This window comes from Pleurodeles waltl, chromosome 4_2 (genome assembly GCF_031143425.1).
Source record: "Pleurodeles waltl isolate 20211129_DDA chromosome 4_2, aPleWal1.hap1.20221129, whole genome shotgun sequence".
Taxonomy (NCBI): Eukaryota; Metazoa; Chordata; class Amphibia; order Caudata; family Salamandridae; genus Pleurodeles; species Pleurodeles waltl.
The window spans coordinates 895,804,446-895,821,316 of NC_090443.1; positions in this window are offsets into that span (position 1 = coordinate 895,804,446).

Consider the following 16,871-nt stretch of genomic DNA (forward strand, 5'->3'; position numbering starts at 1 on the left):
TAACATGCCAGGCAAGATGGTACTTTCCTACAGGCAGCACAATCATCACTGGTCAGGAGACCACCGCCAGAGTCAGTGCCCAGGAGGGCAGCACAATCGTCACTGGTCAGGAGACCACCGCCAGAGTCAGTGCCCAGGAGGGGAGCACTATCGTCACTGGTCTGGATACCACCGCCAGTGTCAGTGCCCTTGAGGGCCCCGGCAGCCACAGCCCCGCTGGGCACTGAGGGACCGTCATGCCACACACCGCTGCACAGGTCAGAGACAAGCACCGCTGAACAGGGCACAGACCGCCATGGCAAGCACCGCTGAACAGGTCAGAGACAGCAAAGTCAAGCACCGCTGAACAGGGCACAGACATCCATGGCAAAGCATCGCTGAACAGGGCAAAGACCGCCAACTCAAGCATCGTTAGCCCATGTGCAGCTGGGACAGTGACGAAACTGGGACCGTCACAGGGAGCGTGATGCACTCTGGGCACCAGTCCCCCTCCAGAACCAGTGGAGAACTGCATCCACTACCTGAATCCTTCACAGGATGAAGCACTCTGGGCACCAGTCCCTCTCCAGAACCTGTGGAGACATGCATCGACTTGAGAGACTGTGGCTTTGCACTCCCCAGGATAGTACAGTGGGCAAACCAACCACTGTAGAGACTTGAGAGACTGTGGCTTTGCACTCCCCAGGATGGTACAGTGGGCAACCCACCCACTGTAGAGACTTGAGAGACTGTGGCTTTGCACTCCCCAGGATGGAACAGTGGGCAACCCACCCACTGTAGAGACTTGAGAGACTGTGGCTTTGCACTCCCCAGGATGGAACAGTGGGCAACCCACCCACTGCAGAGACTTGAGAGACTGTGGCTTTGCACTCCCCAGGATGGTACAGTGGGCAACCCACCCACTGTAGAGACTTGAGAGACTGCGGCTTTGCACTCCCCAGGATGGAACAGTGGGCAACCCACCCACTGTAGAGACTTGAGAGACTGTGGCTTTGCACTCCCCAGGATACATCAATGGGCATGGAGCCCCGTCGTGGATCTGGCGTGGTGCACTCATCCGGCTGAGGTGCCCCCCTTCCCTTCCCCTGAGGTGCCTGTTGTATTTCTATCTGATGCCCCTGCAGTGTTCTCTCCGTTTGTGGACTGGTATCTAGTGTGGGCCTCGCCCATGCATTGTGGTCCCTGTGGTCCACGGACATTGAAATGTGCATACCTGCACTACTAATCGTGATGTATATATTTTGAATGTGTATATATTTCTGTATATATGAGCTTACTGTATTTGGATACATTGCAATGGTTCAAGTAATTTGGTTTTGTCTTTGCATTCTTCGGAGGGGGGGGTTGTGGGTTGTTCCTCTGATGTTTGGAAATGCATTGGTGTGTGTGTTGTAGTGTGCGAGGGTCGGGTTGAGGGTAGGGGTGTTGCGTGTGTGTGTCCCTGACTTTTGCCTCCCCCCTCCCCTATGTCGTAGGTGCAGTACTCACTGTTGTCTTCGGCGCCGCCGTTGCTGGTGTTCGTAGAGGAGCAGGTAGACAAGCGCAGGGAGTATTTGGAGTTCGGGCTCCATGGTGGCCTCCTTCCTCGTGGAGTGTGTTCTGGTGAGCGTTTTCCCATTGCAAAAGCTGTTTACGACATGTTTTTATCCACAGTGATTCCGCCCAGGAAAAGGTGGCGGATTGGTGTGTTGTAATACTGTGGGCGGTACTTTGTCTTCCGTCTGTCTGATGGCGGTGACCGCCACGCTGCTTGTCTGTACCGCCGTGGCGGTCGGAGTGTTAAAGTGGCTGTCTAAGTTGGCGGTTTCCGCCACGGTCATAATTCCCTTTTTTTCCCGCCGGCCTGTTTGCGGTATTACCGCAGCTTTAACACGGTCCGCCAGGGTTGTAATGAGGGCCAGAGTCTCTACCAGATACCTCGTTACCGAAGGCAAGTAACTTGTTCATCTGATAGAGACTTCTAGCTGCAGCTTCCTTACCTTAGAATAGATACCCGAGCTATAACCCATGGCGGTGGGTCTGCAGGAGATTTTTACACAAGAAAGTCTTGCAAAACAGACCGGGCAAAATGCCCCTCTCTTCTCACCTGGCTATCCAGGGAGTAGTGTTTTGCGAACGTGTGCAAAGAAGCCCACGTTGCAGCCTGACAAATGTCCACCATGGGTACGCCACGTGCTAACGCAGTGGTAGCAGCTTTCCCCCTAGTGGAATGAGCTCTCAAGCCCTCGGGAGGCTGCTTCTTCGCCAAAGCGTAGCATATTTTTACACAGAGAATGAACCAGCGCGAAATGGATCGTTTCTGCACTGCACGACCCTTCTTTGCACCAACGTACTCCACAAAGAGTTGGTTGTCCACCCAGAACTCTTTAGTGCAGTCAAGGTAGAACGATAACGCTCTTTTTGGGTCCAGCCGATAAAGACGCTCCTCTTCCTTAGAGTGATGCGGTGGTGCAAAGAAGGTGGGTAGAGTGATATTTTGACCCAGATGAAAACAGGTCACCACCTTGGGGAGGAAAGAGGCACGAGTTCTGAGAACCACTTTTTCAGGAAAGATTGTGAGATACAGCGGTTTTGATGACAAAGCCTGTAGTTCACTAACTCTTCTGGCAGATGTAATTGCCACCAAAAAAGCTGTCTTAATAGTGAGTAGCTGTAGGAAAGTACCATCTTGCCTGGCATGTTACCCCCATATTTCCCTGTATATATGTTGTTTTAGTGTATGTGTCACTGGGACCCTGCCAGCCAGGGCCCCAGTGCTCATAAGTGTGCCCTGTATGTGTTCCCTGTGTGATGACTGTCTGTCTCACTGAGGCTCTGCTAATCAGAACCTCAGTGGTTATGCTCTCTCTGCTTTCTAAATTGTCACTAACAGGCTAGTGACCAATTTCACCAATTCACATTGGCATACTGGAACACCCTTATAATTCCCTGGTATATGGTACTGAGGTACCCAGGGTATTGGGGTTCCAGGAGATCCCTATGGGCTGCAGCATTTCTTTTGCCACCCATAGGGAGCTCTGGCAATTCTTACACAGGCCTGCCAGTGCAGCCTGAGTGAAATAACGTCCACGTTATTTCACAGCAATTAACCACTGCACTTAAGTAACTTATAAGTCACCTATATGTCTAACCTTCACCTAGTGAAGGTTGGGTGCAAAGTTACTTAGTGTGTGGGCACCCTGGCACTAGCCAAAGTGCCCCCACATTGTTCAGGGCAAATTCCCCGGACTTTGTGAGTGCGGGGACACCATTACACGCGTGCACTATACATAGGTCACTACCTATATGTAGTGTCACAATGGTAACTCCGAACATGGCCATGTAACATGTCTAAGATTATGGAATTGTCACCCCAATACCATTCTGTTATTGGGGGGACAATTCCATGATCCCCCGGGTCTCTAGCACAGAACCCGGGTACTGCCAAACTGCCTTTCCGGGGTTTCCACTGCAGCTGCTGCTGCTGCCAAGCCCTCAGACAGGTTTCTGCCATCCTGGCGTCCAGGCATAAGAGTACTTTACTCCTACTTTTCAGGGTGTTGGGGTGGGGTATCTTGGACACCCTGACTGTTTTTTTACAGTCCCAGCGACACTCTACAAGCTCCAATAGGTCTGGGGCCCATTCGTGATTCGCATTCTGTAGGAGGCTGGCCTGGCTTGTAGTGGTACCAAGGGGTACTTACACTCTGTACCAGGTCCAGTTATCCCTTATTAGTGTAGAAGAGGTGCTTCTAGCAGCTTAGGATGATAGAAGGTAGCTATAGCAGAGCAGCTTAGGCTGAACTAGAAGACATGCAAAGCTCCTACTATACCACTGGTGTCATATGCAGAATATCATAAGAAAACACAATACACAGATATACTAAAAATAAAGGTACTTTATTTTTATGATAATATGCTAAAAGTATCTCAGTGAGTACCCCATACAAGGGAACTACATGGGTGTACCAGTGTGCCAATGAGAATTGGTAAATTTAGTCACTAGCCTGCAGTGACAAATTTGGAAAGCAGAGAGAGCATAAACGCTGAGGTTCTGGTTAGCAGAGATTCAGTGATACAGTTAAGCACCACACAGGGAACACATACAGGGCACATACTATGCGCACTGGGGTCCTGCCTGGCAGGATCCCAGTGACACAAGGGCTAAAACAACATACATACAGTGAAATATTGGGGTAACATGCCAGGCAAAATGGTACTTTCCTACACACCCCCCCCCCTCCAAAGGACGGACAATAAGACTAGCCCTGGGTACCTTAGTACCATATACTAGGGAATTATAAGGGTGTTCCAGTATGCCAATGTGAATTGGTGAAATTGGTCACTAGCCTGTTAGTGACAATTTCGAAAGAAATGAGAGAGCATAACCACTGAGGTTCTGGATAGCAGAGCCTCAGTGAGACAGTTAGTCATAACACAGGTAACACATTCAGGCACACTTATGAGCACTGAGGCCCTGGCTGGCAGGGTCCCAGTGACACATACAACTAAAACAACATATATACAGTGAAAAGTGGGGGTAACATGCGAGGCAAGATGGTACTTTCCTACACAACCCCCCCCCCCAAACGAAGGACAATAAGACTAGTCATTACCTGATGGGTCTTCATTGTCTAAGTGGAAATATCTGGAGAGTCCATCTGCATTGGAGCGGGTACTCCCAGGTCTATGTTCCACTGTATAGTCCATTCCCTGTAGAGATATGGACCACCTCAACAATTTAGGGTTTTCACCTTTCATTTGTTTTAGCCAAAGTAGAGGTTTGTGGTCTGTCTGAACAATAAAGTGAGTGCCAAACAGGTATGGCCTCAACGTTTTCAGTGCCCAGACCACAGCAAAGGCCTCCCTCTCTATGGCAGACCAATGCTTTTCTCTAGGGGTCAACCTTCTGCTGATAAAAGCAACTGGTTGATCATGGCCCTCAGAATTCAGTTGTGATAAGACTGCCCCTGCCCCTAATTCAGATGCATCAGTTTTAATAATGAATTTCTTGGAGTAACATGGGCTTTTTAGGACGGGTGCAGAGCACATGGCCTGTTTGAGCTCCTCAAAAGCTTTCTGACAGCTAGCTGGTCACAATAGCTTTTTAGGCATCTTTTTACATGTGAGATCATTAAGAGGGGCTGCTATGGAGCCATAGTTTTTAATGAATCTCCTGTAATACCCAGTGAGGCCTAGGAAGATTCTCTCACCTGGGTCTGAGTTGTAGGGGGAACCCAATCCATGATTGTCTGGATTGTCCCCTGTAGTGGTGCAATCTGTTCTCCACCTACCATGTGGCCAAGATAAACCACTTTCCCCTGCCCTGTCTGGCACTTTGAGGCCTTGATAGTGAGGCCTGCCTTTCGCAGGGCCTCCAAAACTTTCCAAAGGTGGGCCTGGTGCTCATCCCAGGTTGAGCTAAAGACAGCAATATCATCAAGATATGCTGCACTGAAAGCCTCCAACCCTTGCAGGACTGTGTTCACCAACCTCTGGAAAGTGGCAAGTGCATTTTTCAAACCAAAGGGCATCACTGTGAATTGGTAGTGCCCTCCTATAGTTGAAAATGCAGTCTTTGGTTTAGCATCTTCTGCCAATCTGATCTGCCAATACCCTGCAGTCAGATCAAAAGTACTAAGATACTTGGCAGATGCCAGTGTATCAATGAGCTCATCTGCCCTGGGTATAGGGTGAGCATCAGTTTTTGTTACCTGATTGAAACCTCTGTAGTCTACACAAAACCTCATCTCTCTCTTTCCATCTTTGGTGTGAGGTTTTGGTACAAGCACCACTGGGTTAGCCCATGGGCTTTCAGAAGGTTCAATCACTCCCACATCCAACATTTTCTGAACCTCTTGTTTAATGCAATCTCTGACATGGTCAGGCTTCCTATACATTTTACTTTTGACAGGCAGGCTGTCTATAGTGTCAATTGCGTGTTCACACCAGGATGTTGTACCTGGTACAATTGAAAAGAGGTCAGAAAATTGGCCTAGGAGATGGATGCAGTTGTCTTTCTGTTCTGCAGTCAGACAATCTGCCAAAACTACTCCCTCCACTAAGGCCACTTGCTTCTGTGGTGGAGATGAGATCAGGTGAGAGGGTCACTCTCTTCTTCCTGTCCCTCATCTGTTGTCATGAGCAGGATGAGATCAGCCCTGTCATAGTAGGGTTTCAGGCGGTTGACATGAATCACCCTAAGGGGACTCCTGGCAGTGCCCAGGTCTACCAAATAAGTAACCTCACCCTTTTTCTCAACAATTAGATGGGGACTACTCCATTTGTCTTGGAGTGCTCTTGGGGCCACAGGCTCCAATACCCACACCTTCTGTCCTGGTTGGTACTGGATCAGAACAGCTTTCTGGTCATGCCATTGCTTTTGCAGCTCATGGCTGGCCCTAAGGTTTTTACTGGCCTTTTTCATGTACTCAGCCATTCCGGATCTTAGGCCAAGTGCATAATCCACTATGTCCTGTTTAGGAGCTTTTAAAGGTTGTCCCCAACCTTCCTTCACAAGAGTGAGTGGACCACTTACAGGGCGCCCAAAGAGGAGTTCAAAGGAGCTGAAGCCCACTCCTTTCTGGGGTACCTCCCTGTAAGCAAATGGAGGAAAGGTAACAGGACATCCCATCTCCTCCTGAGTTTTGCAGGGAGTCCCATTATCATACCTTTGAGAGATTTATTAAACCTCTCTACCAGTCCATTAGTCTGTGGATGGTAAGGGGTGGTGAACTTGTAGGTAACACCACACTCCTTCCACATTGATTTCAAATATACAGACATGAAGTTGCTACCTCTGTCTGATACTACCTCTTTGGAAAACCCATCCTGGAAAAGATTCCCAGGCGGGCCTTTGCACTGCAGGAGCTGTAGTGGTCCTTAGAGGAATGGCTTCAGGATATCTTGTGTCATGGTCCACAACCACCAAGATAAATCTATTGCCTGAAGCAGTAGGAGGGTCAAGGGGGCCGAATATGTCAACCCCTACCCTTTCAAATGGAACCCCAACCACTGGAAGTGGAATTAGAGGGGCCTTTGGAATGCCACCAGTCTTGCCACTGGCTTGGCAGGTCACACAAGACTTGCAAAAATCTTTGGTGTCCTCTGACATCCTAGGCCAGTGAAACAAGGGGAGAAGTCTTTCCCAAGTTTTTATCTGGCCCAAATGCCCAGCCAAAGGAATGTCATGTGCTAGAGCTAGAAGAAACTCTCTGTACTGCAGGGGAATGACCAATCTCCTGACTGCTCCAGGTTTTGGGTCCCTTGCCTCTGTGTACAAGAGGTTATCTTCCCAGTATACTCTATGGCTGTCATTGACATCCCCATTTTGCTGTTTGACAGCTTGCTGTCTGAGACCCTCTAATGTGGGACAGGTTTGCTGTGCCACACTCAGCTCTTCCCTGGCAGGCCCCCCTCCACCCAAAAGCTCAGCAGTGTCTGCTGCCAGCTCATCTGGTGAAGGTTCTGCACAGGGAGGAAATTCCTCTTCCTCAGAAGGGGAATCATCTGTAGAGGGAGTGATAGTGGGTAGGGATTTACCCTTGCTACCCCTAGCTTTAGGGAGCACTTGGTCCATTGTTCTAGGATCCAAGTTACCCTGTCCTTTTTGCTTTTTGGCCTGAGCCCTGGTTAAAGCAAAAATATGCCCAGGAATGCCCAGCATTGCTGCATGAGCCTCCAACTCCACTTCTGTCCAAGCTGATGTCTCCAAATCATTCCCTAGTAGACAGTTGACAGGTAAATCTGAGGCAACCACAACTTTCTTTGGACCAGTAACACCCTCCAGTTGAGATTCACAACAGCCATGGGGTGGCTAAGAGTGTTGTTATGAGCGTCTGTCACATGGTACTGCTGACCAAGTAGGTGTTGTTTAGGGTGGACCAGTTTTTCTATCACCATAGTTACACTGGCTCCTGTGTCCCTGTAGGCCTGAACCTCAACACCATTTATTAGGGGAAGTTGCTTGTACATATCCATATTAAGGGGACAAGCAACCAAGGTGGCCAAATCAATGGCACCTTCAGAGACTAAAACAGCCTCTGTGGTCTCCCTAACAAGACCAACCCCAACTACATTGCCAATAGTGAGCCCAGCTACAGCCTTGGATTGGCTTTTAGTAGGTTTCCCACCACCACTGCTATTACTAGGGGCACTAGAATTTGCAGCAGGGGTTGTGGTGGTGGGAGGTTTGGTGTTTTTCTTTGGACAACTGGAATTAGTTGCCTAATGGCCTTTGACTTTACACAAATAACACCAATGCTTTTTAGGTTGAATATTGGAAGAGGATTTGGACCCACCACCCCTAGAGGATTTTTGTGGGCCTGATGAAGACTCCGAATGTTTACTTTTGTCCCCACCCTTGTCAGAAGATTTACCATCCTTCTTCTTGCCATCCTTGTCACCCCCTGTATGAACTTGTCTGTTTACCCTCTTCTGACCCACTTGCCTTCCTTCTTTCCCAATTCTTGGGGAGAGGTCAGATCCAAGTCCACTAGGTATTGGTGGAACAAGTCAGACACACAGTTGTTCAGAATATACTCTCTCAGAATAAGATTATACAGGCTTTTATAGTCTGGTACCTTACTGCCATGTAACCACCCTTCCAAGGCATTCACCATACAGTCCACAAAATCTGTCCAGTGTTGAGAGGACTCTTTTCTGGTGTCTCTGAATTTAATCCTGCATTGTTAAGTGGTTAAGCCAAATCCATCCAAGAGTGCATCCTTCAATACTGTATAGTTGTTAGCTTCACTTTCTCTAACAGTAAGGAGCCTATCCCTACCCTTTCCAGTGAAAGATAGCCACAAAATAGCAGCACACTGCTTTTGAGGGACCAAATGTACCATACAGGCCCTCTCAAGTGCAGCAAACCACTTGTTGATGTCATCCCCCTCCTTGTAAGGGGGGACTATCTTGTGCAGATTCCTGGAATCATGCTCTCTAGCAGGATTACTATCAGGAATACTGCTGCAGCCACCATGGGGTCCTAACCCCAACCTCTGTCTTTCCTTCTCAATGTCTAGGGATTCCCTATCTAAGGCCAGCTGTTGATGTTTAAGCTTCAGTCTGGTCTCTTCAACCCTCAACGTTTTGAGTCCCCTTTCTAACAAGTTATCCTCAGGGTGGGTGGGTTGGGAATGCTTTGACACAGATGACAAATTGGAAACTTCAGAGCGGGCCTGTCCCCAACTGTCTGGACCCTGGTAACCTGGCCTCTAGGAATAAAGGATGCCCTACTGTGATGGGAACCTCTATTACTAACAGCATTACTAGGTGCCCTGCTAGGGGGCAGACCCTTATCAGAACCCTCCCCAGCTTCCTCAGGGGGATCCTCTGAATCAGACTGGGAAGCTTCTACTAACCTCTCATTTGATGGGCCAGACTGGGCCTGGTCATCCACAACTAGCATGTTAAACAGAAACTCTTTTGTAGGGTTCTTTCCTATAACTAAATATCTATCTAGGCAGAGACTCCTTAAGCTCTTGTAATTCAAAATGTCATAAGTAGCATTGAGATTTTTGTGAGTGGAATCTACCACAGACATGATAGTAAAAAGGTTTAGAGATACGGAGAAGAGAGAAAAAGTTTCAAAACTTTTGAAAGTACAGAGAAAAAAACTTTTTCTAACTTTTAGAAGTATTAAGAAACTTTTCGGAACTTTGTAAAACGTTTTAGGATAGAAAAGCAAACTTTTTTGGGTTAAGTGTACATACAGTGAACTGTTTGGTATATGATTCTCTTATGAAAAGTACAAAATGACAAACTGGTAACGCAGTTACAAGTACTTATCCCACCGCTGCACCACCAATGTAGGAGGCTGGCCTGGTTTGTAGTGGGTACCAAAGGTACCTTGTGCAGGTCCAGTTATCCCTCATTAGTAGAATAGAGGTGTTTCTAGCAGCTTAGGCTGATAGAAGGTAGCTATGGCAAAGCAGCTTAGGCTGAACTAGGAGACATGCAAAGCTCCTACTATACCACTTATATCATATGCACAATATCATAAGAAAACACAATACACAGAGTTACTAAAAATAAAGGCACTTTATTTTTATGACAATATGCCAAAAGTATCTCAGTGAGTACCCTCAGTAAGAAGGTAAGTAATATACACAAGTTATATGTACACAAACCACAAATAGGTAAGTAAGAGTCAGAAAAGTAATGCAAACAGTGTAGAATTACAATAGGTTGCAATAGGCAAGCATAGGTCTGGGGGCAACACAACCCATATACTCCAAAAGTGGAATGCGAATCACGAATAGACCCCAGACCTACGGGAGCTTGTAGAGGGTCGCTGGGACTGTAAGAAAACAGTCAGGGTGTCCAAGATACACCACCCCAAGACCCTGAAAAGTAGGAGTAAAGTACACCTACTACCCCAAAAGAGCACAATAGTTGTGATAGGTGGATTCTGCAAGAACCACAAACACCAGCGGTGCACTGAAAACAGATTCCTGGACCTGAGGACCTCCAAAGCAAGGGGACCAAGTCCAATAGTCACGACAGTGTCCGGGGGGGCAGGAGCCCAGAAAACCCCGGATGAAGGTGCAAGGAGGCTGCCTCTGGATGGAAGAAGCTTGAAATTCTGCAAGAAAGAAGAGGACTAGGAACTTCTCCTTTGGAAGGAAGATGTCCCACGTCACGGTGAAGCTTGCAGAGGTGTTCCCACGCAGAAATACTGCAAACAAGCCTTGCTAGCTGCAAGGGTAGCGGTAGAGGTTTTTGGGTCCTGCTGGAAGGACCAGGATGTCGCCCCTTGGGGGAGGAGACAGAGAGGGCGCTCAGCAAGTCAGACAGCCCTCACAGAAGCAGGCAGCACCCGCAGAAGTACCTGAACAGGCACTTGGAAGATTTGTGAACCGGAGTCCACGCAGAGTCACAAAAGAGGGTTCCACGAAGTCGGAGGCCAACTCAGCGTGTTGTGCACTGCAGGATGGAGTGCTGGGGACCCAGGCTAGGCTGTGCACAAAGGAAATCCTGGAAGAGTGCACAGAAGCCGGATCAGCTGCAAATCATGCAGTACACAGGTTTGCAGTCTAGCGTGGGGAGGTGTGAGAAAGTAGCCTCTTTCTAGCCTCGTTACCCCCACTTTTGCCTGTTTGTGAGTGTATGCCAGGGTGTTTTCACTGTCTCACTGGGATCCTGCTAGCCAGGGCCCAGTGCTCATAATGAAAAGACTATGTTTTCAGTATGTTTGTTATGTGTCACTGGGACCCTGCTAGTCAGGACCCCAGTGCTCATAAGTTTGTGGCCTATATGTGTGTGTTCCCTGTGTAGTGCCTAACTGTCTCACTGAGGCTCTGCTAATCAGAACCTCAGTGGTTATGCTCTCTCATTTCTTTCCAAATTGTCACTAACAGGCTACTGACCATTTTTACCAATTTACATTGGCTTACTGGAACACCCTTATAATTCCCTAGTATATGGTACTGAGGTACCCAGGGTATTGGGGTTCCAGGAGATCCCTATGGGCTGCAGCATTTCTTTTGCCACCCATAGGGAGCTCTGACAATTCTTACACAGACCTGCCACTGCAGCCTGAGTGAAATAACGTCCACGTTATTTCACAGCCATTTTACACTGCACTTAAGTAACTTATAAGTCACCTATGTGTCTAACCTTTACCTGGTAAAGGTTAGGTGCAAAGTTACTTAGTGTGAGGGCACCCTGGCACTAGCCAAGGTGCCCCCACATTGTTCAGAGCCAATTCCCTGAACTTTGTGAGTGCGGGGACACCATTACACGCGTGCACTACATATAGGTCACTACCTATATGTAGCTTCACAATGGTAACTCCGAATATGGCCATGTAACATGTCTATGATCATGGAATTGCCCCCTCTATGCCATCCTGTCATAGTTGGCACAATCCCATGATCCCAGTGGTCTGTAGCACAGACCCTGGTACTGCCAAACTGCCCTTCCTGGGGTTTCACTGCAGCTGCTGCTGCTGCCAACCCCTCAGACAGGCATCTGCCCTCCTGGGGTCCTGCCAGGCCTGGCCCAGGATGGCAGAACAAAGAACTTCCTCTGAGAGAGGGTGTGACACCCTCTCCCTTTGGAAAATGGTGTGAAGGCAGGGGAGGAGTAGCCTCCCCCAGCCTCTGGAAATGCTTTGTTGGGCACAGAGGTGCCCAATTCTGCATAAGCCAGTCTACACCGGTTCAGGGGACCCCTTAGCCCTGCTCTGGCGCGAAACTGGACAAAGGAAAGGGGAGTGACCACTCCCCTGACCTGCACCTCCCCTGGGAGGTGTCCAGAGCTCCTCCAGTGTGCTCCAGACCTCTGCCATCTTGGAAACAGAGGTGCTGCTGGCACACTGGACTGCTCTGAGTGGCCAGTGCCACCAGGTGACGTCAGAGACTCCTGCTGATAGGCTCCTTCAGGTGTTAGTAGCCTTTCCTCTCTCCTAGGTAGCCAAACCCTCTTTTCTGGCTATTTAGGGTCTCTGTCTCTGGGGAAACTCTAGATAACGAATGCAAGAGCTCATCCGAGTTCCTCTGCATCTCTCTCTTCACCTTCTGATAAGGAATCAACTGCTGACCGCGCTGGAAGCCTGCAAACCTGCAACATAGTAGCAAAGACGACTACTGCAACTCTGTAACGCTGATCCTGCCGCCTTCTCAACTGTTTTCCTGCTTGTGCATGCTGTGGGGGTAGTCTGCCTCCTCTCTGCACCAGAAGCTCCGAAGAAATCTCCCGTGGGTCGACGGAATCTTCCCCCTGCAACCGCAGGCACCAAAAAGCTGCATTACCGGTCCCTTGGGTCTCCTCTCAGCACGACGAGCGAGGTCCCTCGAATCCAGCGACACCGTCCAAGTGACCCCCACAGTCCAGTGACTCTTCAGCCCAAGTTTGGTGGAGGTAAGTCCTTGCCTCACCTCGCTGGGCTGCATTGCTGGGAACCGCGACTTTGCAGCTACTCCGGCCCCTGTGCACTTCCGGCGGAAATCCTTTGTGCACAGCCAAGCCTGGGTCCACGGCACTCTAACCTGCATTGCACGACTTTCTAAGTTGGTCTCCGGCGACGTGGGACTCCTTTGTGCAACTTCGGCGAGCACCGTTTCACGCATCCTCGTAGTGCCTGTTTCTGGCACTTCTCTGGGTGCTACCGGCTTCAGAGAGGGCTTCCAGTCTTGCACGACGTCCCCTCTCTCTGCTGGTCCAATTTGCGACCTCCTGGTCCCTCCTGGGCCTCAGCAGCGTCCAAAAACGCTAACCGCACGATTTGCAGCTAGCAAGGCTTGTTAGCGTTCTTTCAGCGGGAAAACACTTCTGCACGACTCTCCACGGCGAGAGGGATCCTTCCACCAAAGGGGAAGTCTCTAGCCCTTTTTGTTCCTGCAGACACCTCAGCTTCTTCTGTCCAGTAGAAGCTTCTTTGCACCCGCAGCTGGCATTTCCTGGGCATCTGCCCATCTCCGACTTGCTTGTGACTTTTGGACTTGGTCCCCTTGTTCCACAGGTACCCTAGATTGGAAATCCACAGTTGTTGCATTGCTGGTTTGTGTCTTTCCTGCATTATTCCTCTAACACGACTTCTTTGTCCTTAGGGGAACTTTAGTGCACTTTGCACTCACTTTTCAGGGTCTTGGGGAGGGTTATTTTTCTAACTCTCACTATTTTCTAATAGTCCCAGCGACCCTCTACAAGGTCACATAGGTTTGGGGTCCATTCGTGGTTTGCATTCCACTTTTGGAGTATATGGTTTGTGTTGCCCCTATCCCTATGTTTCCCCATTGCATCCTATTGTAACTATACATTGTTTGCACTGTTTTCTAAGACTATACTGCATATTTTTGCTATTGTGTATATATATCTTGTGTATATTTCCTATCCTCTCACTGAGGGTACACTCTAAGATACTTTGGCATATTGTCATAAAAATAAAGTACCTTTATTTTTAGTATAACTGTGTATTGTGTTTTCTTATGATATTGTGCATATGACACTAAGTGGTACTGTAGTAGCTTCAAACGTCTCCTAGTTCAGCCTAAGCTGCTCTGCTAAGCTACCATTATCTATCAGCCTAAGCTGCTAGACACCCTATACACTAATAAGGGATAACTGGGCCTGGTGCAAGGTGCAAGTACCCCTTGGTACTCACTACAAGCCAGTCCAGCCTCCTACAGGAGGCAAGGACTTACCTCCACCAAACTTGGACTGAAGAGTACTAGACTGTGGGAGTCACTTGGACAGAGTTCCTCTGTTCCAGGGACCACGCTCGTCAGGATGAGAGGGGACCCAGAGGATCGGTGATGCAGTCTTTTGCTGCCTGCGTTAGCAGGGGGAAGATTCAGTCGACCCACAGGAGATTTCTTTGGAGCTTGTGGTGCAGGGTGAAGGCACGCTACCCCCAGAGCATGCACCACCTGGATACAGTCGAGAAAGCCGGCAGGATGAGACGCTACAATGTTGCTGGTAGTCGTCTTGCTACTTTGTTGCAGTTTTGCAGGCGTCCTGAAGCAGTCAGCGGTCGATCCTTGGTAGAAGTTGAAGAGGGAGATGCAGAGGAACTCTGGTGAGCTCTTGCATTCGTTATCTGAAGAATTCCCCAAAGCAGAGACCCTAAAAAGCCAGAAAAGGTGGTTTGGCTACCAAGAAAGGAGGATTGGCTACCAAGAAAGGTAAGAGCCTATCAGAGGGGGTCTCTGACGTCACCTGTTGGCACTGGCCACTCAGAGCAGTCCAGTGTGTCCCCAACACCTGTTTCCAAGATGGCAGAGGTCTGGGACACACTGTAGAAGCTCTGGGCACCTCCCCTGAGAGATACTGGTCAGGGGAGTGGTCACTCCCATTTCCTTTGTTCAGTTTCGCGCCAGAGAAGGGCTGGGGGATCCCTGAACCGGTGTAGATTGGCTTATGCAGAGATGGGCACCATCTGTGCCCATCAAAGCATTTCCAGAGGCTGGGGGAGGCTACTCCTCCCCAGCCCTTCATACCTATTTCCAAAGGGAGAGGGTGTAACACCCTCTCTCACTCAGAGGAAATCCTTTGTTCTGCCTTCCTGGGCCAGGGCTGCCTGGACCCCAGGAGGGCAGAAACCTGTCTGAGAGGTTGGCAGCAGCTGCAGTGGAAACCCCGGAAAGGCAGTTTGGCAGTACCCGGGTTCTGTGCTAGAAACCCAGGGGATCATGGAATTGTCCACCCAATACCAGAATGGTATTGGGGTGACAATTCCATGATTTTAGACATGTTACATGGCCATGTTCGGAGTTACCATTGTGACGCTATACATAGGCAGTGACCGATGTATAGTGCACGCGTGTAATGGTGTCCCCACAGTCACAAAGTCCGGGGAATTTGCCCTGAACTATGTGGGAGCACCTTGGCTAGTGCCACGGTGCCCACACAGGAAGTATTTTGGCACCCAACCTTCACTAAGTGAAGGTTAGTTATATAGGTGACTTATAAGTTACCTATGTGCAGTGTAAAATGGCTGTGAAATAAGGTGGACGTTTTTTCACGCAGGCTGCGCTGGCAGGCCTGTGTAAGAATTGTCTGAGCTCCCTATGGGTGGTAAAAGAAATGCTGCAGCCCATAGGTATCTCCTGGAACCCCAATACCCTGGGTACCTAAGTACCATATACAGGGGAATGATATGGGTGTACCAGTGTGCCAATGAAAATTGGTAAATTTAGTCACTACCTGCAGTGACAAATTTGGAAAGCAGAGAGAGCATAAACACTGAGGTTCTGGTTAGCAGAGCCTCAGTGATACAGTTAGGCACCACACAGGGAACACATACATGGCACATTCTATGAGCGCTGGGGTCCTGCCTCTCAGGATCCCAGTGACACAAGGGCTAAAACAACATACATACAGTGAAATATGGGGGTAACATGCCAGGCAAGATGGTACTTTCCTACACTAGTTCAGCCTAAGCTGCTTTGACATAGCTACCTCTATCAGCCTTAGCTGCTAGAAACACCTCTATTCTACTAATAAGGGATAACTGGACCTGGCACAAGGTGTAAGTACCACAAGGTGCCCACTATAAGCCAGGCCAGCCTCCTACATTGGTGGCAGCGGTGGGATAAGTACTTGTAACTACTTTACCACTTTGTCATTTGGTGCTTTTCATAAGAAAAACATATACCAAATATTTCAATATATGTACATTGAACCAAAACAGTTTACTTTTCTGCTCTAAAACGTTTTGCTAAGTTTCTGAAAAGTTCTATCATGTCTTCAGTAGAGCTCACTCCCAAAGTTGTTCAGGCAACCTATGAGAGTTTAAACTACAAAAGTGTGAGGGGTCTCTGCTTAGAAAGAGGTTTAAGCATTGGTAAGAATCCTACAAAAGGGTTTCTCTTAAACCTCCTCTTAGAAAATGACCAGAACCAGTCTGGCCCATCTCAGAAAGAGGAGGTAGGAGGGGAGACTGCACAGTCAGACTCAGAGGAGTTCCCTGAAGAGGCTGCAGAGGGTTCTTACAAAGACCTGATGTAAGGAAATGCCTCCTTGGCATGGTTACCCCCTGACTTTTTGCCTTTGCTGATGCCAAGTTATGATTTGAAAGTGTGCTGAGGCCTGCTAACCAGGCCCCAGCACCAGTGTTCTTTCCCTAAAACTGTACCTTTGTCTCCACAATTGGCACACCCTGGCATCCAGGTAAGTCCCTTGTAACTGGTACCCCTGGTACCAAGGGCCCTGATGCCAGGGAAGGTCTCTAAGGGCTGCAGCATGTCTTATGCCACCCTGGGGATCCCTCACTCAGCACAGACACACTGCTTGCCAGCTTCTGTGTGCTAGTGGGGAGAAAATTACTAAGTCGACATGGCACTCCCCTCAGAGTGCCATGCCAACATCACACTGCCTATCACATAGATAAGTCACCCCTCTAGCGGGCCTTACAGCCCTAAGGCAGGGTGCACTATACCATAGGT